Genomic DNA, 24736 nt, shown 5'->3' with positions numbered 1-24736 from the left:
CTTGGTAATGATATGAGAGGTATTGCAGGGCTTGGTAATGATATGAGAGGTATTGCAGGGCTTGGTAATGATATGAGAGGTATTGCAGGGCTTGGTAATGATATGAGAGGTATTGCAGGGCTTGGTAATGATATGAGAGGTATTGCAGGGCTTGGTAATGATATGAGAGGTATTGCAGGGCTTGGTAATGATATGAGGTATTGCAGGGCTTGGTAATGATATGAGGTATTGCAGGGCTTGGTAATGATATGAGAGGTATTGCAGGGCTTGGTAATGATATGAGGTATTGCAGGGCTTGGTAATGATATGAGAGGTATTGCAGGGCTTGGTAATGATATGAGAGGTATTGCAGGGCTTGGTAATGATATGAGAGGTATTGCAGGGCTTGGTAATGATATGAGAGGTATTGCAGGGCTTGGTAATGATATGAGAGGTATTGCAGGGCTTGGTAATGATAGGAGAGGTATTGCAGGGCTTGGTAATGATATGAGAGGTATTGCAGGGCTTGGTAATGATATGAGAGGTATTGCAGGGCTTGGTAATGATATGAGAGGTATTGCAGGGCTTGGTAATGATATGAGAGGTATTGCAGGGCTTGGTAATGATATGAGGTATTGCAGGGCTTGGGGCTTGGTAATGATATGAGGTATTGCAGGGCTTGGTAATGATATGAGAGGTATTGCAGGGCTTGGTAATGATATGAGAGGTATTGCAGGGCTTGGTAATGATATGAGAGGTATTGCAGGGCTTGGTAATGATAGAGAGGTATTGCAGGGCTTGGTAATGATATGAGGTATTGCAGGGCTTGGTAATGATATGAGAGGTATTGCAGGGCTTGGTAATGATAGGAGAGGTATTGCAGGGCTTGGTAATGATAGGAGAGGTATTGCAGGGCTTGGTAATGATATGAGAGGTATTGCAGGGCTTGGTAATGATATGAGAGGTATTGCAGGGCTTGGTAATGATATGAGAGGTATTGCAGGGCTTGGTAATGATAGAGAGGTATTGCAGGGCTTGGTAATGATATGAGAGGTATTGCAGGGCTTGGTAATGATATGAGAGGTATTGCAGGGCTTGGTAATGATAGGAGAGGTATTGCAGGGCTTGGTAATGATATGAGAGGTATTGCAGGGCTTGGTAATGATAGGAGAGGTATTGCAGGGCTTGGTAATGATATGAGAGGTATTGCAGGGCTTGGTAATGATAGAGAGGTATTGCAGGGCTTGGTAATGATATGAGAGGTATTGCAGGGCTTGGTAATGATATGAGAGGTATTGCAGGGCTTGGTAATGATATGAGAGGTATTGCAGGGCTTGGTAATGATATGAGAGGTATTGCAGGGCTTGGTAATGATAGGAGAGGTATTGCAGGGCTTGGTAATGATAGGAGAGGTATTGCAGGGCTTGGTAATGATATGAGAGGTATTGCAGGGCTTGGTAATGATAGAGAGGTATTGCAGGGCTTGGTAATGATATGAGAGTATTGCAGGGCTTGGTAATGATATGAGAGGTATTGCAGGGCTTGGTAATGATATGAGAGGTATTGCAGGGCTTGGTAATGATATGAGAGGTATTGCAGGGCTTGGTAATGATAGGAGAGGTATTGCAGGGCTTGGTAATGATATGAGAGGTATTGCAGGGCTTGGTAATGATAGGAGAGGTATTGCAGGGCTTGGTAATGATATGAGAGGTATTGCAGGGCTTGGTAATGATATGAGAGGTATTGCAGGGCTTGGTAATGATAGGAGAGGTATTGCAGGGCTTGGTAATGATATGAGAGGTATTGCAGGGCTTGGTAATGATAGGAGAGGTATTGCAGGGCTTGGTAATGATATGAGAGGTATTGCAGGGCTTGGTAATGATATGAGAGGTATTGCAGGGCTTGGTAATGATAGGAGAGGTATTGCAGGGCTTGGTAATGATATGAGAGGTATTGCAGGGCTTGGTAATGATATGAGAGAGGTATTGCAGGGCTTGGTAATGATATGAGAGGTATTGCAGGGCTTGGTAATGATATGAGAGGTATTGCAGGGCTTGGTAATGATTGCAGGGCTTGCAATGATATGAGAGGTATTGCAGGGCTTGGTAATGATATGAGAGGTATTGCAGGGCTTGGTAATGATATGAGAGGTATTGCAGGGCTTGGTAATGATATGAGAGGTATTGCAGGGCTTGGTAATGATATGAGAGGTATTGCAGGGCTTGGTAATGATATGAGAGGTATTGCAGGGCTAATGATAATGATATTGAGGGCTTGGTAATGATATGAGAGGGCTTGGTAATGATAGGAGAGGTATTGCAGGGCTTGGTAATGATATGAGAGGTATTGCAGGGCTTGGTAATGATATGAGAGGTATTGCAGGGCTTGGTAATGATAGGAGAGGTATTGCAGGGCTTGGTAATGATAGGAGAGGTATTGCAGGGCTTGGTAATGATATGAGAGGTATTGCAGGGCTTGGTAATGATATGAGGTATTGCAGGGCTTGGTAATGATATGAGGTATTGCAGGGCTTGGTAATGATATGAGGTATTGCAGGGCTTGGTAATGATAGGAGAGGTATTGCAGGGCTTGCTAATGATATGAGAGGCATTGCAGGGCTTGGTAATGATATGAGAGGTATTGCAGGGCTTGGTAATGATATGAGGTATTGCAGGGCTTGGTAATGATATGAGAGGTATTGCAGGGCTTGGTAATGATATGAGAGGTATTGCAGGGCTTGGTAATGATATGAGAGGTATTGCAGGGCTTGGTAATGATAGGAGAGGTATTGCAGGGCTTGGTAATGATAGGAGAGGTATTGCAGGGCTTGGTAATGATAGGAGAGGTATTGCAGGGCTTGGTAATGATAGGAGAGGTATTGCAGGGCTTGGTAATGATAGGAGAGAGCTTGGTAATGATAGCAGGGGGCTTGGTAATGATATGAGAGGCATTGCAGGGCTTGGTAATGATATGAGAGGTATTGCAGGGCTTGGTAATGATAGGAGAGGTATTGCAGGGCTTGGTAATGATAGGAGAGGTATTGCAGGGCTTGGTAATGATATGAGAGGTATTACAGGGCTTGGTAATGATAGGAGAGGTATTGCGGGGCTTGGTAATGATATGAGAGGTATTGCAGGGCTTGGTAATGATAGGAGAGGTATTGCAGGGCTTGGTAATGATATGAGAGGTATTGCAGGGCTTGGTAATGATATGAGAGGTATTGCAGGGCTTGGTAATGATATGAGAGGTATTGCAGGGCTTGGTAATGATAGGAGAGGTATTGCAGGGCTTGGTAATGATATGAGATGTATTGCAGGGCTTGGTAATGATATGAGAGGTATTGCAGGGCTTGGTGATGATATGAGAGGTATTGCAGGGCTTGGTAATGATATGAGAGGTATTGCAGGGCTTGGTAATGATATGAGAGGTATTGCAGGGCTTGGTAATGATATGAGAGGTATTGCAGGGCTTGGTAATGATATGAGGTATTGCAGGGCTTGGTAATGATATGAGAGGTATTGCAGGGCTTGGTAATGATATGAGAGGTATTGCAGGGCTTGGTAATGATATGAGAGGTATTGCAGGGCTTGGTAATGATAGGAGAGGTATTGCAGGGCTTGGTAATGATATGAGAGGTATTGCAGGGCTTGGTAATGATAGGAGAGGTATTGCAGGGCTTGGTAATGATAGGAGAGGTATTGCAGGGCTTGGTAATGATAGGAGAGGTATTGCAGGGCTTGGTAATGATATGAGGTATTGCAGGGCTTGGTAATGATATGAGAGGTATTGCAGGGCTTGGTAATGATATGAGATGTATTGCAGGGCTTGGTAATGATATGAGAGGTATTGCAGGGCTTGGTAATGATAGGAGAGATATTGTAGGGCTTGGTAATGATATGAGAGGTATTGCAGGGCTTGGTAATGATATGAGGTATTGCAGGGCTTGGTAATGATAGGATAGGTATTGCAGGGCTTGGTAATGATATGAGAGGTATTGCAGGGCTTGGTAATGATATGAGAGGCATTGCAGGGCTTGGTAATGATATGAGAGGTATTGCAGGGCTTGGTAATGATATGAGAGGTATTGCAGGGCTTGGTAATGATATGAGAGGTATTGCAGGGCTTGGTAATGATATGAGGTATTGCAGGGCTTGGTAATGATAGGATATATCTCTCTCTCTGTTTCTCTCTTTCTCTCTCTATAAATATCTCTCTCTCTTTCTGTTTCTCTCTCTCCCTCTGTCTCTGTCTCTCGGTTTCTCTCTTTCTCTCTCCATCTCGCTCTGCTCATGCAGTATAAATTCTCACTGTGAAGTTGGAATGTTTATCACAAGGCTTGGCTTATGTACAAATGAGAGAATCATTCACCAGGGACAGCACGAACAGACTAAGGAGCACAGTGGGAGGTGTTTGTGCCATGTGTGTGTTCAGATCCAGTGTGCGTGTGTGTGTGTGATCTCACCAAGGGAAAGACCACAGATGTGCTACTGGTCAATGCTGCTTGTCTATAATGGCAGGCAAGAACAAGACAGCACTCTACAAAGTGTTCAGACAACACACACACACACACACACACACACACACACACACTACACTACAGTACAGTACAGTGTGCTCACCCAGATTGTACTGACCAGAGTCTAGAAATTACAGTTATATGTCTCAAGGCTAGACAATAGACACTGACCACTCACTGGAGAGACCAAGGGTATGTCCAAAATGGCTCCCCGTTCCCTTTATAGTGCACTCTTGTTGACAAGGGCCCACAGGGTGGCAGTTAGGACAGTCCCTGGTCTTCATGCTATGACCGCTAGTCTTCTAGAGGGAAGGACAGATGACCTCTAGAAATCACCTTGAAGGGAGGTACCGGTTTGGAGGAAACACAATAGAGAGTTGTGCTCATAGTGTTTCAACGGTCAGGGAGATAGAGCTGGTTGAGCTCATAGTGTTTCAATGGTCAGGGAGATAGAGCTGGTTGAGCTCATAGCGTTTCAACGGTCAGGGAGATAGAGCTGGTTGAGCTCATAGTGTTTGTTTCAACAGTCAGGGAGATAGAGCTGGTTGAGCTCATAGTGTTTCAACGGTCAGGGAGATAGAGCTCATAGTGTTTCAACGGTCAGGGAGATAGAGCTGGTTGAGCTCATAGTGTTTCAACAGTCAGGGAGATAGAGCTGGTTGTGCTCATAGCGTTTCAACGGTCAGGGAGATAGAGCTGGTTGAGCTCATAGTGTTTCAACAGTCAGGGAGATAGAGCTCATAGTGTTTCAACGGTCAGGGAGATAGAGCTGGTTGAGCTCATAGCGTTTCAACAGTCAGGGAGATAGAGCTCATAGTGTTTCAACGGTCAGGGAGATAGAGCTGGTTGAGCTCATAGTGTTTCAACAGTCAGGGAGATAGAGCTGGTTTTGAATACATTAATGTTGTAGGTTACTAACGGTTACTAAGTTTATGAATTCGTCTTTCTGGTTAACAAAATGTTTTTTCTCTAGCCATTACATTCAGCACAGTCCACTTTCTGATGGACACCAGCCTATGTTTTACATCTATCTATTCATTACATTACATTACACACACTGGTATCACAATTACACGTGTGGAAATCAGTGGAACACCATATATCCACCTTAAACCCCTCTGACTACAGCATGTCGTGTTCAGATGTAGTGGTTGTAATACTTGACATACAGTATTCATTAGAATGGATACTCATTGGTGAGGATACACTTGTCATTGTATGCGAATTAGATATTTGGATATCATTAAAATGCCTGATAAATATCTTAAACCAATCTGTAATAACAGTAAACATGTTGTTCAGATATAATGCTGTTTTTTATCTCACCTTCGCAGCTCCAATCTGTTCCTTCCTGAACTTCTCTAAAGGTGCAATTAGCACATCATCCGCATTCTGGATCTGCAACACAAATACACAGACACAAGGCATTCAATCACGGCTTCAACAGTATCACATTACGGTAAAATACACAGATACAAGGCATTCAATCACGGCTTCAACAGTAGCGCACAATTGGCCCAGCGTCGTTAGGGGAGGGCTTGGCCCAGCGTCGTTAGGGGAGGGCTTGGCCCAGCGTTGTTAGGGGGGGGCTTGGCCCAGCGTCGTTAGGGGGGCATGGCCCAGCGTCGTTAGGGGGCTTGGCCCAGCGTCGTCCGGGTTAGGGGAGGTTTGGCCCAGCGTCGTCCGGGTTAGGTGAGGGTTTGGCCCAGCGTCGTCCGGGTTAGGGGAGGGTTTGGCCCAGCGTCGTCCGGGTTAGGGGAGGGTTTGGCCCAGCGTCGTCCGGGTTAGGTGAGGGTTTGGCCCAGCGTCGTCCGGGTTAGGGGAGGGTTTTGCCCAGCGTCGTCCGGGTTAGGGGGGGGCTTGGCCCAGCGTCGTCCAGGTTAGGTGAGGGTTTGGCCCAGCGTCGTCCAGGTTAGGGGAGGGTTTGGCCCAGCGTCGTCCGGGTTAGGGGAGGGTTTGGCCCAGCGTCGTCCGGGTTAGGTGAGGGTTTGGCCCAGCGTCGTACGGGTTAGGTGAGGGTTTGGCCCAGCGTCGTCCGGGATAGGAGAGGGTTTGGCACAGCGTCATCCGGGTTAGGTGAGGGTTTGGCCCAGCGTCACCCGGGTTAGGGGGGAGTTACTTGGCTCATCGTGCTCTAGCGACTCCTTGTGGCGGGCCGGGCGCCTGCAGGCTGACTGCCGTTGTCAGTTGAACAGTGTTTCCTCTGACACATTGGTGTGGCTGGCTTCCGCGATAAGCGGGTGGGTGTAGCGTGGTTTGGCGGGTCATATTTCAGAGGACGCATGACTCAACCTTCGCCTCCCGAGCCCGTTGGGGAGTTGCAGCGATGAGACAAGATCGGAATTGGGACACTAGTGCCAACCAAAATCAAATTAGTCTGGCTGGCTGGCAAGGCGCTTCATAGCCACTTTAAAAGCCACAGCCTCATATCCTCATTCCCTACAGTTTGCTACAGCAGGAAAATAATAATACGATGCTGGGCCAAACCCCCATTAACCCGGACGATGCTGGGCCAAACCCTCCATTAACCTGGACGATGCTGGGCCAAACCCTCCATTAACCTGGACGATGCTGGGCCAAACCCTCCATTAACCCGGACGATGCTGGGCCAAACCCTCCATTAACCCGGACGATGCTGGGCCAAACCCCCATTAACCCGGACGATGCTGGGCCAAACCCTCCATTAACCTGGACGATGCTGGGCCAAACCCTCCATTAACCCGGACGATGCTGGGCCAAACCCTCCATTAACCCGGACGATGCTAGGCCAAACCCTCCATTAACCTGGATGATGCTGGGCCAAACCCTCCATTAACCCGGACGATGCTGGGCAAATTGTGCGCCGCCCTATGGCACTCCTGATCACTACCGGTTGTGTCTCATTTCAGATACATCCTCCCAGTCTCATTTCAGATACATCCTCCCAGTCTCATTTCAGATACATCCTCCCTGTCTCATTTCAAATACATCCTCCCTGTCTCATTTCAGATACATCCTCCCAGTCTCATTTCAGATACATCCTCCCTGTCTCATTTCAGATACATCCTCCCAGTCTCATTTCAGATACATCCTCCCAGTCTCATTTCAGATACATCCTCCCAGTCTCATTTCAGATACATCCTCCCTGTCTCATTTCAGATACATCCTCCCTGTCTCATTACAGATACATTCTCCCAGTCTCATTTCAGATACATCCTCCCTGTCTCATTTCAGATACATCCTCCCAGTCTCATTTCAGATACATCCTCCCTGTCTCATTTCAGATACATCCTCCCAGTCTCATTTCAGATACATCCTCCCTGTCTCATTACAGATACATCCTCCCTGTCTCATTACAGATACATCCTCCCTGTCTCATTTCAGATACATCCTCCCTGTCTCATTTCAGATACATCCTCCCTGTCTCATTACAGATACATCCTCCCTGTCTCATTACAGATACATCCTCCCTGTCTCATTTCAGATACATCCTCCCTGTCTCATTTCAGATACATCCTCCCAGTCTCATTTCAGATACATCCTCCCTGTCTCATTTCAGATACATCCTCCCTGTCTCATTTCAGATACATCCTCCCTGTCTCATTTCAGAGACATATATGCCTTTCATCAGGCCGGTAACATCCGGTGACATTACACACACACAAACACACACACACAGCACCGGTAGGGCAGGGAAGAGGAGGACGAGGGAGAAATAGGAGAGGAAGAGTTATCTGGGACTAGGAGGGGTGACATGGCACTGGGTTTGATTTGTAGTGTTATTCTGCTGCTTCCGTGATAAAGTCTAGACACCAGCCTGTTCATTACTACATTATTCTGCTGTTTCTGTGATAAAGTCTAGACACCAGCCTCTTCATTACTACATTATTCTGCTGCGTCTGTCATAAAGTCTAGACACCAGCCTGTTCATTACTACATTATTCTGCTGCGTCTGTGATAATGTCTAGACACCAGCCTGTTCATTACTACATTATTCTGCTGCTTCCGTGATAAAGTCTAGACACCAGCCTGTTCATTACTACATTATTCTGCTGCTTCTGTGATAAAGTCTAGACACCAGCCTGTTCATTACTACATTATTCTGCTGCTTCTGTGATAAAGTCCAGACACCAGCCTGTTCATTACTACATTATTCTGCTGCTTCTGTGATAAAGTCTAGACACCAGCCTGTTCATTACTACATTATTCTGCTGCGTCTGTGATAAAGTCTAGACACCAGCCTGTTCATTACTACATTATTCTGCTGCTTCTGTGATATAGTCTAGACACCAGGCTGTTCATTACTACATTATTCTGCTGCGTCTGTGATAAAGTCTAGACACCAGCCTGTTCATTACTACATTATTCTGCTGCTTCTGTGATAAAGTCTAGACACCAGCCTGTTCATTACTACATTATTCTGCTGCTTCCGTGATAAAGTCTAGACACCAGCCTGTTCATTACTACATTATTCTGCTGCTTCTGTGATAAAGTCTAGACACCAGCCTGTTCATTACTACATTATTCTGCTGCTTCTGTGATAAAGTCTAGACACCAGCCTGTTCATTACTACATTATTCTGCTGCTTCTGTGATAAAGTATAGACGCCAGCCTGTTCATTACTACATTATTCTGCTGCGTCTGTGATAAAGTCTAGACGCCAGCCTGTTCATTACTACATTATTCTGCTGCGTCTGTGATAAAGTCTAGACACCAGCCTGTTCATTACTACATTATTCTGCTGCTTCTGTGATAAAGTCTAGACACCAGCCTGTTCATTACTACATTATTCTGCTGCTTCCGTGATAAAGTCTAGACACCAGCCTGTTCATTACTACATTATTCTGCTGCTTCCGTGATAAAGTCTAGACACCAGCCTGTTCATTACTACATTATTCTGCTGCGTCTGTGATAAAGTCTAGACACCAGCCTGTTCATTACTACATTATTCTGCTGCTTCCGTGATAAAGTCTAGACACCAGCCTGTTCATTACTACATTATTCTGCTGCGTCTGTGATAAAGTCTAGACACCAGCCTGTTCATTACTACATTATTCTGCTGCTTCTGTGATAAAGTCTAGACACCAGCCTGTTCATTACTACATTATTCTGCTGCGTCTGTCATAAAGTCTAGACACCAGCCTGTTCATTACTACATTATTCTGCTGCGTCTGTGATAAAGTCTAGACACCAGCCTGTTCATTACTACATTATTCTGCTGCTTCCGTGATAAAGTCTAGACACCAGCCTGTTCATTACTACATTATTCTGCTGCGTCTGTGATAAAGTCTAGACACCAGCCTGTTCATTACTACATTATTCTGCTGTCTGTGATAAAACTCTAGACACCAGCCTGTTCATTACTACATTATTCTGCTGCTTCCGTGATAAAGTCTAGACACCAGCCTGTTCATTACTACATTATTCTGCTGCGTCTGTGATAAAGTCTAGACACCAGCCTGTTCATTACTACATTATTCTGCTGCGTCTGTGATAAAGTCTAGACACCAGCCTGTTCATTACTACATTATTCTGCTGCTTCCGTGATAAAGTCTAGACACCAGCCTGTTCATTACTACATTATTCTGCTGCGTCTGTGATAAAGTCTAGACACCAGCCTGTTCATTACTACATTATTCTGCTGCGTCTGTGATAAAGTATAGACGCCAGCCTGTTCATTACTACATTATTCTGCTGCGTCTGTCATAAAGTCTAGACACCAGCCTGTTCATTACTACATTATTCTGCTGCTTCTGTGATAAAGTCTAGACACCAGCCTGTTCATGTTTCATCAGACCAGAAGACATTTCTTCCAAAAGTACGATCATTGTCCCTATGTGCAGTTGCAACCCGTAGTCTAGCTTTTTATCGCGGTTTTGGAGCAGTGGCTTCTTCCTTGCTGAGTGGCCTTTCAGGTTATGTCGATATAGGACTAATTTTACTGTGGATATAGATACTTTTGTACCTGTTTCCTCCAGCATCTTCACAAGGTCATTTGCTGTTGTTCTGGGATTGATTTGCACTTTTCACACCAAAGTACGTTCATCTCTAGGAGACAGAGCGCGTCTCCTTCCTGAGCGGTATCCCGGCTGCGTCGTCCCATGGTGTTTATACTTGCGTACTATTGTTTGTGCAGATGAACGTGGTATTTTCAGGATTTTGGAAATTGCTCCCAAGGATGAACCAGACTTGTGGAGGTCTACAATTCTTTCTCTGAGGTCTTGGCTGATTTATTTTGATTTTCCCATGATGTCAAGCAAAGAGGCACTGAGTTTGAAGGTAGGCCTTGAAATACATCCACAGGTACACCTCTAATTGACTCAAATGATGTCAATTAGCCTATCAGAAGCTTCTAAAGCCATGACATCATTTTCTGGAATGTTCCAAGCTGTTTAAAGGCACAGTCAACTTAGTGTATGTAAACTTCTGACCCACTGGAATTGTGATACAGTGAATTATAAGTAAAATCTGTCTGTAAAACAATTGTTGGAAAAATAACTTGTGTCGTTCACAAAGTAGATGTCCCAACTGACTTGCCAAAACTATAGTTTGTTAACAAGACATTTGTGGAGTGGTTGAAAAACGAGTTTTAATGACTCCAACCTAAGTGTATGTAAACGTCCTACTTCAACTATATGTATAGAGGGATATTACATCTGGACTGCATGTCTGCACGTCGGCAGCTCCAATACAATGAGCCTAAATACAAGAACGGGGATTTGAATGGGCCCTGGTGCATGTCTTACCTGGACTGTAAAGTCTACAGTTTCACCAAATGGCATTATGATCAAGTCTACAGTTACACCAAATGGCATTATGATCAAAGTCTACAGTTTCACCAAATGGCATTATGATCAAGTCTACAGTTTCACCAAATGGCATTATGATCAAGTCTACAGTTTCACCAAATGGCATTATGATCAAGTCTACAGTTTCACCAAATGGCATTATGATCAAGTCTACAGTTACACCAAATGGCATTATGATCAAGTCTACAGTTTCACCAAATGGCATTATGATCAAAGTCTACAGTTTCACCAAATGGCATTATGATCAAAGTCTACAGTTTCACCAAATGGCATTATGATCAAAGTCTACAGTTACACCAAATGGCATTATGATCAAGTCTACAGTTTCACCAAATGGCATTATGATCAAGTCTACAGTTTCACCAAATGGCATTATGATCAAGTCTACAGTTTCACCAAATGGCATTATGATCAAAGTCTACAGTTTCACCAAATGGCATTATGATCAAGTCTACAGTTACACCAAATGGCATTATGATCAAGTCTACAGTTTCACCAAATGGCATTATGATCAAGTCTACAGTTTCACCAAATGGCATTATGATCAAAGTCTACAGTTTCACCAAATGGCATTATGATCAAGTCTACAGTTTCACCAAATGGCATTATGATCAAGTCTACAGTTACACCAAATGGCATTATGATCAAGTCTACAGTTACACCAAATGGCATTATGATCAAGTCTACAGTTACACCAAATGGCATTATGATCAAGTCTACAGTTACACCAAATGGCATTATGATCAAGTCTACAGTTACACCAAATGGCATTATGATCAAGTCTACAGTTTCACCAAATGGCATTATGATCAAGTCTACAGTTACACCAAATGGCATTATGATCAAGTCTACAGTTACACCAAATGGCATTATGATCAAGTCTACAGTTTCACCAAATGGCATTATGATCAAGTCTACAGTTTCACCAAATGGCATTATGATCAAGTCTACAGTTACACCAAATGGCATTATGATCAAGTCTACAGTTACACCAAATGGCATTATGATCAAGTCTACAGTTTCACCAAATGGCATTATGATCAAGTCTACAGTTACACCAAATGGCATTATGATCAAGTCTACAGTTACACCAAATGGCATTATGATCAAGTCTACAGTTTCACCAAATGGCATTATGATCAAGTCTACAGTTACACCAAATGGCATTATGATCAAGTCTACAGTTTCACCAAATGGCATTATGATCAAGTCTACAGTTTCACCAAATGGCATTATGATCAAGTCTACAGTTTCACCAAATGGCATTATGATCAAGGTTACATTATGATCAAGTCTACAGTTTCACCAAATGGCATTATGATCAAGTCTACAGTTTCACCAAATGGCATTATGATCAAGTCTACAGTTTCACCAAATGGCATTATGATCAAGTCTACAGTTTCACCAAATGGCATTATGATCAAGTCTACAGTTTCACCAAATGGCATTATGATCAAGTCTACAGTTACACCAAATGGCATTATGATCAAGTCTACAGTTTCACCAAATGGCATTATGATCAAGTCTACAGTTTCACCAAATGGCATTATGATCAAGTCTACAGTTTCACCAAATGGCATTATGATCAAGTCTACAGTTTCACCAAATGGCATTATGATCAAAGTCTACAGTTTCACCAAATGGCATTATGATCAAGTCTACAGTTTCACCAAATGGCATTATGATCAAGTCTACAGTTTCACCAAATGGCATTATGATCAAGTCTACAGTTTCACATTATGATCAAATGTTTCACCAAATGGCATTATGATCAAGTCTACAGTTTCACCAAATGGCATTATGATCAAGTCTACAGTTTCACCAAATGGCATTATGATCAAGTCTACAGTTTCACCAAATGGCATTATGATCAAGTCTACAGTTTCACCAAATGGCATTATGATCAAGTCTACAGTTTCACCAAATGGCATTATGATCAAGTCTACAGTTTCACCAAATGGCATTATGATCAAGTCTACAGTTTCACCAAATGGCATTATGATCAAGTCTACAGTTTCACCAAATGGCATTATGATCAAGTCTACAGTTTCACCAAATGGCATTATGATCAAAGTCTAGTTTCACCAAATGGCATTATGATCAAGTTTTTCACCAAATGGCATTATGATCAAGTCTACAGTTTCACCAAATGGCATTATGATCAAGTCTACAGTTTCACCAAATGGCATTATGATCAAGTCTACAGTTTCACCAAATGGCATTATGATCAAGTCTACAGTTTCACCAAATGGCATTATGATCAAAGTCTACAGTTTCACCAAATGGCATTATGATCAAGTCTACAGTTTCACCAAATGGCATTATGATCAAGTCTACAGTTTCACCAAATGGCATTATGATCAAGTCTACAGTTTCACCAAATGGCATTATGATCAAAGTCTACAGTTTCACCAAATGGCATTATGATCAAAGTCTACAGTTTCACCAAATGGCATTATGATCAAAGTCTACAGTTTCACCAAATGGCATTATGATCAAAGTCTACAGTTTCACCAAATGGCATTATGATCAAAGTCTACAGTTTCACCAAATGGCATTATGATCAAAGTCTACAGTTTCACCAAATGGCATTATGATCAAGTCTACAGTTTCACCAAATGGCATTATGATCAAGTCTACAGTTTCACCAAATGGCATTATGATCAAGTCTACAGTTTCACCAAATGGCATTATGATCAAGTCTACAGTTTCACCAAATGGCATTATGATCAAGTCTACAGTTTCACCAAATGGCATTATGATCAAGTCTACAGTTTCACCAAATGGCATTATGATCAAGTCTACAGTTTCACCAAATGGCATTATGATCAAGTCTACAGTTTCACCAAATGGCATTATGATCAAGTCTACAGTTTCACCAAATGGCATTATGATCAAGTCTACAGTTTCACCAAATGGCATTATGATCAAGTCTACAGTTTCACCAAATGGCATTATGATCAAGTCTACAGTTTCACCAAATGGCATTATGATCAAGTCTACAGTTTCACCAAATGGCATTATGATCAAGTCTACAGTTTCAAGTCCAAATGGCATTATGATCAAGTCTACAGTTTCACCAAATGGCATTATGATCAAGTCTACAGTTTCACCAAATGGCATTATGATCAAGTCTACAGTTTCACCAAATGGCATTATGATCAAGTCTACAGTTTCACCAAATGGCATTATGATCAAGTCTACAGTTTCACCAAATGGCATTATGATCAAGTCTACAGTTTCACCAAATGGCATTATGATCAAGTCTACAGTTTCACCAAATGGCATTATGATCAAGTCTACAGTTTCACCAAATGGCATTATGATCAAGTCTACAGTTTCACCAAATGGCATTATGATCAAGTCTACAGTTTCACCAAATGGCATTATGATCAAGTCTACAGTTTCACCAAATGGCATTATGATCAAGTCTACAGTTTCACCAAATGGCATTATGATCAAATGGCATTATGATCAAGTCTACAGTTTCACCAAATGGCATTATGATCAAGTCTACAGTTTCACCAAATGGCATTATGATCAAGTCTACAGTTTCACCAAATGGCATTATGATCAAGTCTACAGTTTCACCAAATGGCATTATGATCAAGTCTACAGTTTCACCAAATGGCATTATGATCAAGTCTACAGTTTCACCAAATGGCATTATGATCAAGTCTACAGTTTCACCAAATGGCATTATGATCAAGTCTACAGTTTCACCAAATGGCATTATGATCAAGTCTACAGTTTCACCAAATGGCATTATGATCAAGTCTACAGTTTCACCAAATGGCATTATGATCAAGTCTACAGTTTCACCAAATGGCATTATGATCAAGTCTACAGTTTCACCAAATGGCATTATGATCAAGTCTACAGTTTCACCAAATGGCATTATGATCAAGTCTACAGTTTCACCAAATGGCATTATGATCAAGTCTACAGTTTCACCAAATGGCATTATGATCAAGTCTACAGTTTCACCAAATGGCATTATGATCAAGTCTACAGTTTCACCAAATGGCATTATGATCAAGTCTACAGTTTCACCAAATGGCATTATGATCAAGTTTCACCAAATGGCACAGTTTCACCAAATGGCATTATGATCAAGTCTACAGTTTCACCAAATGGCATTATGATCAAGTCTACAGTTTCACCAAATGGCATTATGATCAAGTCTACAGTTTCACCAAATGGCATTATGATCAAGTCTACAGTTTCACCAAATGGCATTATGATCAAGTCTACAGTTTCACCAAATGGCATTATGATCAAGTCTACAGTTTCACCAAATGGCATTATGATCAAGTCTACAGTTTCACCAAATGGCATTATGATCAAGTCTACAGTTTCACCAAATGGCATTATGATCAAGTCTACAGTTTCACCAAATGGCATTATGATCAAGTCTACAGTTTCACCAAATGGCATTATGATCAAGTCTACAGTTTCACCAAATGGCATTATGATCAAGTCTACAGTTTCACCAAATGGCATTATGATCAAGTCTACAGTTTCACCAAATGGCATTATGATCAAGTCTACAGTTTCACCAAATGGCATTATGATCAAAGTCTATTATGATCAAGTTTTTCACCAAATGGCATTATGATCAAGTCTACAGTTTCACCAAATGGCATTATGATCAAGTCTACAGTTTCACCAAATGGCATTATGATCAAAGTCTACAGTTTCACCAAATGGCATTATGATCAAGTCTACAGTTTCACCAAATGGCATTATGATCAAAGTCTACAGTTTCACCAAATGGCATTATGATCAAGTCTACAGTTTCACCAAATGGCATTATGATCAAGTCTACAGTTTCACCAAATGGCATTATGATCAAGTCTACAGTTTCACCAAATGGCATTATGATCAAGTCTACAGTTTCACCAAATGGCATTATGATCAAGTCTACAGTTTCACCAAATGGCATTATGATCAAGTCTACAGTTTCACCAAATGGCATTATGATCAAGTCTACAGTTTTATGATCAAAGTCTACAAAAATGGCATTATGATCAAGTCTACAGTTTCACCAAATGGCATTATGATCAAGTCTACAGTTTCACCAAATGGCATTATGATCAAGTCTACAGTTTCACCAAATGGCATTATGATCAAGTCTACAGTTTCACCAAATGGCATTATGATCAAGTCTACAGTTTCACCAAATGGCATTATGATCAAGTCTACAGTTTCACCAAATGGCATTATGATCAAGTCTACAGATTTCACCAAATGGCATTATGATCAAGTCTACAGTTTCACCAAATGGCATTATGATCAAGTCTACAGTTTCACCAAATGGCATTATGATCAAGTCTACAGTTTCACCAAATGGCATTATGATCAAGTCTACAGTTTCACCAAATGGCATTATGATCAAGTCTACAGTTTCACCAAATGGCATTATGATCAAGTCTACAGTTTCACCAAATGGCATTATGATCAAGTCTACAGTTTCACCAAATGGCATTATGATCAAGTCTACAGTTTCACCAAATGGCATTATGATCAAGTCTACAGTTTCACCAAATGGCATTATGATCAAGTCTACAGTTTCACCAAATGGCATTATGATCAAGTCTACAGTTTCACCAAATGGCATTATGATCAAGTCTACAGTTTCACCAAATGGCATTATGGCATTATGATCAAGTCTACAGTTTCACCAAATGGCATTATGATCAAGTCTACAGTTTCACCAAATGGCATTATGATTCAAAATGTCTACAGTTTCACCAAATGGCATTATGATCAAGTCTACAGTTTCACCAAATGGCATTATGATCAAGTCTACAGTTTCACCAAATGGCATTATGATCAAGTCTACAGTTTCACCAAATGGCATTATGATCAAGTCTACAGTTTCACCAAATGGCATTATGATCAAGTCTACAGTTTCACCAAATGGCATTATGATCAAGTCTACAGTTTCACCAAATGGCATTATGATCAAGTCTACAGTTTCACCAAATGGCATTATGATCAAGTCTACAGTTTCACCAAATGGCATTATGATCAAGTCTACAGTTTCACCAAATGGCAAATGGCATTATGATCAAGTCTACAGTTTCACCAAATGGCATTATGATCAAGTCTACAGTTTCACCAAATGGCATTATGATCAAGTCTACAGTTTCACCAAATGGCATTATGATCAAGTCTACAGTTTCACCAAATGGCATTATGATCAAGTCTACAGTTTCACCAAATGGCATTATGATCAAGTCTACAGTTACACCAAATGGCATTATGATCAAGTCTACAGTTTCACCAAATGGCATTATGATCAAGTCTACAGTTTCACCAAATGGCATTATGATCAAAGTCTACAGTTTCACCAAATGGCATTATGATCAAGTCTACAGTTTCACCAAATGGCATTATGATCAAAGTCTACAGTTTCACCAAATGGCATTATGATCAAGTCTACAGTTTCACCAAATGGCATTATGATCAAGTCTACAGTTTCACCAAATGGCATTATGATCAAGTCTACAGTTTCACCAAATGGCATTATGATCAAGTCTACAGTTTCACCAAATGGCATTATGATCAAGTCTACAGTTTCACCAAATGGCATTATGATCAAGTCTACAGTTACACCAAATGGCATTATGATCAAGTCTACAGTTTCACCAAATGGCATTATGATCAAGTCTACAGTTTCACCAAATGGCATTATGATCAAAGTCTACAGTTTCACCAAATGGCATTATGATCAAGTCTACAGTTTCACCAAATGGCATTATGATCAAGTCTACAGTTTCACCAAATGGCATTATGATCAAGTCTACAGTTTCACCAAATGGCATTATGATCAAGTCTACAGTTTCACCAAATCTCTCTCTGTACTTCCTCAGTGCACCATTTTTTTAAATGTATTTATTTCCCCTTTATTTAAGTTCTCATTTACAACTGGCCAAGACAAAGCAAAGCAGTGTGACACAGGCAACAACAGAGTTACAAATGGAGTAAAACAAAACGTACAGTCAATACCACAATAGAAACATCTGTATACAGTGTGTGTAAATGAAGTAAGGAGGTAAAGGCAATAAATAGGCCACAGTGGAGAAGTAATTACAATTTAGCAATTAACACTGGCGTGATAGATGTGCAGATGAGGATGTGCAAGTCGAAATACTGGTGTGCTAAAGAGCAGAAAAACAAAAAATGAGGTAGGTAGTTGGTTGGATGGGCTATTACAGATGGACTATGTACAGCTACAGAGATTAGTACGCTGGATGACCAGTGCAATACACCTGCTGGAGCGCGTGCTACGGGTGGGTGTTGCTATGGTGACCAGTGAGCTGAGATAAGGCAGAGCTTTACCTAGCAAAGACTTGTAGATGACCTGGAGCCAGAGGGTTTGGCGGTGAATATGTAGCGAGGATGAGCCAACGAGAGCATACAGGTCGCAATGGTGGGTAGTATATGGGGCTTTGGTGACAAAATGGATGCCACTGTGATAGACTGCATCCAATTTGCTGAGTTGAGTGTTGGAGGATAATTTGTAAATGACATCGCCAAAGTCAAGTATTAGCAGGATAGTCAGTTTTACAAGGGTTAGTTTGGCAGCGTGAGTGAAGGAGGCTTTGTTGTGAAATAGGAAGCCGATTCTAGATTTAATTTTGGATTGGCGATGCTTCATCTGAGTCTGGAAGGAGAGTTTACAGTCTAACCAGACACCTAGGTATTTCTAGATGTCCACATATTCTAAGTCATAACCGTCCAGAGTAGTGATGCTAGACGGGTGGACAGGTGCGGGCAGCGATCGGTTGAAGAGAATGCATTTAGTTTTACCTGCATTTAAAAGCAGCTGGAGGCCACGGAAGGAGTGTTGTATGGCATGACAGAGTGAAAGCCTTGCCTTCTAAGAAGAAGGCTGCAAAATACTGTTTTTATCGATGTTGGTTATCATTTAGAGCGTGGCTGAGGTGCACCAGCTTCAGCTTGGAAACCAGATTGCATAGGTACGGTGGGATTCGAGATGGTCGGTGATCTGTTTGTTCACTTGGCTCTCAAACACTTTAGAAAGGCACTTTAGAAGGGTAGGATCGATATTTATTGTACCTTTATTTAACTCGGCAAGTCAGATAAGAACAAATTCTTATTTTCAATGACGGCCTAGGAACAGTGAATGAATGCCTGTTCAGGGACAGAACGACCGATTTGTACCTTGTCAGCTCGGGGGTTTGAACTTGCAACCTTCCGGTTACTAGTCCAACGCTCTAACCACTAGGCTACCCTGCCGCCCCGATATAGGTCTGTAACAGTTTGGGTCTAGAGTGTCTCCCCCTTTGAAGAGGGGGATGACCGCGGCCGCTTTCCAATCTTTAGGAATCTCAAACAATATGATAGAGAGGTTGAACAGACTAGTAATAGGGGTTGTGACAATGGCGGCTGATAATTTTAGAAAGAGAGGGTCCAGATTGTCTAGCCCGGATGATTTGTAGGGATCCAGATTCTGCAGCTCTTTCAGAACATCAGCTGTCTGGATTTGGGTGAAGGAGAAGCAGGGGGGTTTCTGTGGAGGGTGCAGAGCTGTTGGCCGGGGTCGGGGTAGCCAGGTGGAAAGCATGGCCAGCTGTAGAATAATGTAGATTTATTGGTGGTGACAGTGTTTCCTAGCCTCAGTGCAGTGGGCAGCTGGGAGGAGGTGCTCTTATTCTCCATGGACTTTACAGTGTCCCAGAACTTTTTGGAATTAATGCTGCAGGATGCAAATTTCTGCTTGAAATAGCTAGCCTTTGCTTTCCTTGCTGACTGTGTGTATTGGTTCCTGACTTCCCTGAAAAGTTGCATATCGAGGGGACTATTCAATGCTAATGCAGTACGCCACAGGATGTTTTTGTGCTGGTCAAGGGCAGTCAGGTCTGGAGTGAACCAAGGACTATATCTGTTCTTAGTTCCGCATTTTTTGAATGGGGCATGCTTATTTAAGATGGAGAGGAAGGCACTTTTGAAGAACAACCAGGCATCCTCAACTGACGGGATGAGGTCAATATCCTTCCAGGATACCCGGGCCAGGTCGATTAGAAAGGCCTGCTCGCAGAAGTGTTTTAGGGAGCGTTTGACAGTGATGAGGGGTGGTTGTTTGACCGTGGACCCATTACGCACGCAGGCAATGAGGCAGTGATTGCTGAGATCCTGGTTGAAGAAAGCATAGGTGTATTTAGAGAGCAAGTTGGTCAGGATGATATCTATGAGGGTGCCCATGTTTACAGATTTGGGGTTGTACCTGGCAGGTTCCTTTTTAATTTGTGTGAGATTGGTGTGAATTTGTGTGAGGACATCATGCTTCTACACCTGCATTGCTTGCTGCTTGGGGTTTTAGGCGGGTTTCTGTACAGCACTTTGAGATATCAGCTGACGTAAGAAGAGCTTTATAAATACATTTTATTGATTTTATTGATCTAGCTTAGATTGTCCGATGGTCCGGGGTGTTAAGCATCATGCTTGATAGCTACCAGTTAAAGTGAGAAGGGATGATCATAATACTGCCCTCATCATACAGTAACACTGGGTATAATATCACCCCCCCCCTGTTTCTACACAGTGACCTTTAAAAATAGGCAGTGAAAGACTGACGGTTACATCAGTGAGTTTCAGTTCTGAATGGCTCCAGTGGGACGAATGCAGCTGTGAGAACAGCTTTCACTTCAGTTCCAGTTAAAGCCAGAGTGTGTCTGGGATGACAGTGCAGTAGTTATAGAAGCACCTGGAGCTGTTCTGTCTGCAACTCTCTAACTCACCCACCTAACAACATGTAATAAATAACACTCTCATTAGCACCACAAATCAGAAAGTACTGAAATACAGGAAGAAAAAAAATTGCCGATAGTAACAGACCAGAGTAGAAGATTGGGGATAGTAACAGACCAGAGTAGAAGATTGGGGATAGTAACAGACCAGAGTAGAAGATTGGGGATAGTAACAGACCAGAGTAGAAGATTGGGGATAGTAACAGACCAGAGTAGAAGATTGGGGATAGTAACAGACCAGAGTAGAAGATTGGTGATAGTAACAGACCAGAGTAGAAGATTGGGGATAGTAACAGACCAGAGTAGAAGATTGGGGATAGTAACAGACCAGAGTAGAAGATTGGGGATAGTAACAGACCAGAGTAGAAGATTGGGGATAGTAACAGACCAGAGTAGAAGATTGGGGATAGTAACAGACCAGAGTAGAAGATTGGGGATAGTACCAGACCAGAGTAGAAGATTGGGGATAGTAACAGACCAGAGTAGAAGATTGGGGATAGTAACAGACCAGAGAAGAAGATTGGGGATAGTAACAGACCAGAGTAGAAGATTGGGGATAGTAACAGACCAGAGTAGAAGATTGGGGATAGTAACAGACCAGAGAAGATTAGAAGATTGGGGATAGTAACAGACCAGAGTAGAAGATTGGGGATAGTAACAGACCAGAGTAGAAGATTGGGGATAGTAACAGACCAGAGTAGAAGATTGGTGATAGTAACAGACCAGAGTAGAAGATTGGGGATAGTAACAGACCAGAGTAGAAGATTGGGGATAGTAACAGACCAGAGTAGAAGATTGGGGATAGTAACAGACCAGAGTAGAAGATTGGGGATAGTAACAGACCAGAGTAGAAGATTGGGGATAGTAACAGACCAGAGTAGAAGATTGGGGATAGTACCAGACCAGAGTAGAAGATTGGGGATAGTAACAGACCAGAGTAGAAGATTGGTGATAGTAACAGACCAGAGTAGAAGATTAGGGATAGTAACAGACCAGAGTAGAAGATTGGGGATAGTAACAGACCAGAGTAGAAGATTGGGTATAGTAACAGACCAGAGTAGAAGATTGGGTATAGTAACAGACCAGAGTAGAAGATTGGGGATAGTAACAGACCAGAGTAGAAGATTGGGGATAGTAACAGACCAGAGTAGAAGATTGGGGATAGTAACAGACCAGAGTGGAAGATTGGGGATAGTAACAGACCAGAGTGGAAGATTGGGGATAGTAACAGACCAGAGTAGAAGATTGGGGATAGTAACAGACCAGAGTGGAAGATTGGGGATAGTAACAGACCAGAGTAGAAGATTGGGTATAGTAACAGACCAGAGTAGAAGATTGGGTATAGTAACACACCAGAGTAGAAGATTGGGGATAGTAACAGACCAGAGTAGAAGATTGGGGATAGTAACAGACCAGAGTAGAAGATTGGGGATAGTAACAGACCAGAGTGGAAGATTGGGGATAGTAACAGACCAGAGTGGAAGATTGGGGATAGTAACAGACCAGAGTGGAAGATTGGGGATAGTAACAGACCAGAGTGGAAGTATGGGAATAGTAACAGACCAGAGTGGAAGTATGGGAATAGTAACAGACCAGAGTGGAAGATTGGGGATAGTAACAGACCAGAGTGGAAGATTGGGGATAGTAACAGACCAGAGTAGAAGATTGGGGATAGTAACAGACCAGAGTAGAAGATTGGGGATAGTAACAGACCAGATTAGAATCTCTGAGAATGTATGTTGCCCATAACATTTTATGAGAGAGGTAAAATCTCTGAGAATGTATGTTGCCCATAACATTTTATGAGAGAGGTAAAATCTCTGAGAATGTATGTTGCCCATAACATTTTATGAGAGAGGTAAAATCTCTGAGAATGTATGTTGCCCATAACATTTTATGAGAGAGGTAAACCACCTAATTTCTCCACTGAACTAACATAGATTTGAATGAAAATATTTTAAAATAATAATTTACATTTGGTGAAGATTCAGTTTAAAATGGCAGAGTACTAAAACTCTCACTGTATGTAAATTCTATCTGTGAGTTATTTCGGCACCTCTGGCACTACAATATCTATTTCCTCCCGAGCACAGTGCAATGGCCGGCAGGAGATATAGTACATTATGTTAGCAAACAGCTCTCACAGACCAGCAGCTCTGTCTAACTGGCGTGCGTGTGCGTGCACACGTGTGTAAACTCTTCTCACCACTCAGCCCAGCGGAAATAGCAGCCATCTACAGACTGATTATGTGGGTTATGAGAGAAAACACTTCTTATCTGAGGAATTCACAACCTTACAGCTCCAGGTTTGACTAGCGGTTCGACCGGGTTACCGAGACTTAATGAGATTTCCCGCCCAAACCCACTCCCGTTTCCGGGGATAAATAACTGAGAAACCGGTAAATTATTAGACGTTATTTCTATAACCTGAAATGTTAAATTGGCCTTTTTGCAATGTCTAAATCTGGAATCTCCCCGGCCTTCTCTCTGCTATCTGCATTTTGAATCATCAACGCTCAGGGTGGGGACAGACAGCCCATCTCAGGGTGGGGACAGACAGCCCATCTCAGGATGGGGACAGACAGCCCATCTCAGGGTGAGTACAGACAGCCCATCTCAGGGTGGGGACAGACAGCCCATCTCAGGGTGGGGACAGACAGCCCATCTCAGAGTGGGGGCAGATAGCCCATCTCAGGGTGGGGACAGACAGCCCATCTCAGGGTGGGGACAGACAGCCCATCTCAGGGTGGGGACAGACAGCCCATCTCAGGGTGGGGACAGACAGCGCATCTCAGGGTGAGGACAGACAGTCCATATCAGGGTGGGGACAGACAGCCCTTCTCAGGGTGGGGACAGACAGCCCATCTCAGGGTGAGGACAGACAGCCCATCTCAGGGTGGGGACAGACAGCCCATCTCAGGGTGGGGACAGACAGCCCATCTCAGGGTGAGGACAGACAGCCCATCTCAGGGTGGGGACAGACAGCCCATCTCAGGGTGGGGACAGACAGCCCATCTCAGGGTGAGGACAGACAGCCCATCTGAGGGTGGGGACAGACAGCCCATCTCAGGGTGGGGACAGACAGCCCATCTCAGGGTGGGGACAGACAGTCCATCTCAGGGTGGGGACAGACAGCCCATCTCAGGGTGAGGACAGACAGCCCATCTCAGGGTGGGGACAGATAGTCCATCTCAGGGTGGGGACAGACAGCCCATCTCAGGGTGGGGACAGACAGTCCATCTCAGGGTGGGGACAGACAGACAGCCCATCTGAGGGTGGGGACAGACAGCCCATCTCAGGGTGGGGACAGACAGCCCATCTCAGGGTGAGGACAGACAGCCCATCTCAGGGTGGGGACAGACAGCCCATCTCAGGGTGGGGACAGACAGCCCATCTCAGGGTGGGGACAGACAGCCCATCTCAGGGTGGGGACAGATAGCCCATCTCAGGGTGGGGACAGACAGCCCATCTCAGGGTGGGGACAGACAGCCCATCTCAGGGTGGGGACAGACAGACAGTCCATCTCAGGGTGGGGACAGACAGACAGCCCATCTGAGGGTGGGGACAGACAGCCCATCTCAGGGTGGGGACAGACAGCCCATCTCAGGGTGAGGACAGACAGCCCATCTCAGGGTGGGGACAGACAGCCCATCTCAGGGTGGGGACAGACAGCC

General features: G+C 43.2%; 1 pseudogene; it reads right to left on the bottom strand.

Annotated features, from left to right (window-relative positions):
* Positions 1-24736, bottom strand: part of LOC115127724 (rho GTPase-activating protein 42-like) — a 249534-nt pseudogene that overhangs the window by 128436 nt on the left and 96362 nt on the right.

This window comes from Oncorhynchus nerka, linkage group LG11, assembly GCF_034236695.1.
Source record: "Oncorhynchus nerka isolate Pitt River linkage group LG11, Oner_Uvic_2.0, whole genome shotgun sequence".
In the NCBI taxonomy this organism is placed as follows: domain Eukaryota; kingdom Metazoa; phylum Chordata; class Actinopteri; order Salmoniformes; family Salmonidae; genus Oncorhynchus; species Oncorhynchus nerka.
This window is presented reverse-complemented; position numbering and strand designations above follow the sequence as displayed.